We start from the raw sequence: 1,554 nt of genomic DNA, 5'->3' as shown, positions 1-1,554 counted from the left end.
TTAATGTTGAAAGTGTTCGATAGAAAATAGTGTCACTAGCGCCCCCTTCATGTTGGGAATGCAATAGTTCCATTTCCATATAAGGTATGGGACTGACGGAAAGGTCCGTCCCCGCCCCGTTCTGCATGCTGCAGCGAAGTGTACTTGCTCTGTGGCCCAAAGTTAAAAACTGTTCTTTTGAGGCCCTGAAGGTGGCGCTCACGGTCCATGGATCAAGAAACTCTGATTTAAAGGACTGAACATATGTGAAGTTCCTGTTGTTCTACAGTTTTTGTAAACTATCATCATGCTCAGTCATTTAAAAGCACCTGTTCTTTAGCATTAGCATAGGCTCATGTTTACTTCCTGGTTAAAGTCCTCATTTACACGGAGCTGGTTTTCACCGAAACAGAAACCGTTTTCTTGTGATCCAGCATATGTCACTGGTGACATACTGGTGCACATTTTCACTAAATACAACACACCTTATCTCAAGCCTGAAACATACTCGCTCCGACGCCAGCGGGTCGATGCGCGGTCACGTGGTTGACCGGCAGTCGGTTTCACACAGGCTTTTCATTATCACTACACCCCACGCCGAGCTCGGGAACCCCCCCCCCCCACTGAACCATAGGTCACTGCATGAAGTTCCCCCTGCAACAGCTGACAATCATTGCAGAAAAAAAAGACGTCACTCACCGACGTATTTATCCACATCTGTTCTGGTTAAAGCTCCACAGTTTGTATCAGTCAGATTCCTCCGTGCACATCGTCTGTTTTATCTCCATTCATGAGTTTTTCACGGTTTAACTCTCTTTATAAAACTCTACTTCCTGGTGTCGGCTCTGGGAGCGAGTCGGGTTTTTCCCCTCTGTTACCGAGTGCAGCAACACATTCAGCACAAACAAACTATACGTTTTTCACAGTTTGACTATCTTTTAAAACTCTGCTTTCTAGTCTGGGAGTGAGTCATTTTTCTTATTTTTTCCCTGAGCCCAGCACAAACAAAGACGCCCACGAATTTCAGACCAATCACACGTCAACACGGGAGGGGGGTCAAAGGTTCTGCCGGGGGCTTGTGCCAAAAGGGGCTGTCGACACGACGCTGTGAAGCCCGGTGACGTAATTTGTCATTAAACTGCGACAACCCGTGCTGACGTCCACAGTTCGCAGGGAGGATGTTTCCAGCTTTACTCCACCATCTCTCAGCATATATGAGCGTTTGGGTCAAAATACAAGATTCTTAAAGGGACAGCACAACAGTTTGCCATGGCTGCCTGGCACATCACTGCAGCGGTTTAAATGGGTGATTTTTTTTCACCCCGATAAACATGAAAAAAAACCCATCATTTCCAGAGAGCAGACTGATGTAAACAGACAATCAAAGATCATCTGTGGTTGCAGGATAACAGGATCATATTCTCCAGATTATTTGTTCTTGATGAACAAAGAAACATTAGACTGTGTTTGTAAAGACAAGACTTTTTAAATGACTGGACTGACAAGCTAACTAGCTTGTGCTAGCTCAGTGATTTACTGCCATCTGGAAGCAAATCTAATAGTATATATATATAT

The sequence above is a fragment of the Austrofundulus limnaeus genome, unplaced genomic scaffold, assembly GCF_001266775.1.
Source record: "Austrofundulus limnaeus strain Quisiro unplaced genomic scaffold, Austrofundulus_limnaeus-1.0 Scaffold547, whole genome shotgun sequence".
NCBI lineage: Eukaryota > Metazoa > Chordata > Actinopteri > Cyprinodontiformes > Rivulidae > Austrofundulus > Austrofundulus limnaeus.
This window is presented reverse-complemented; position numbering follows the sequence as displayed.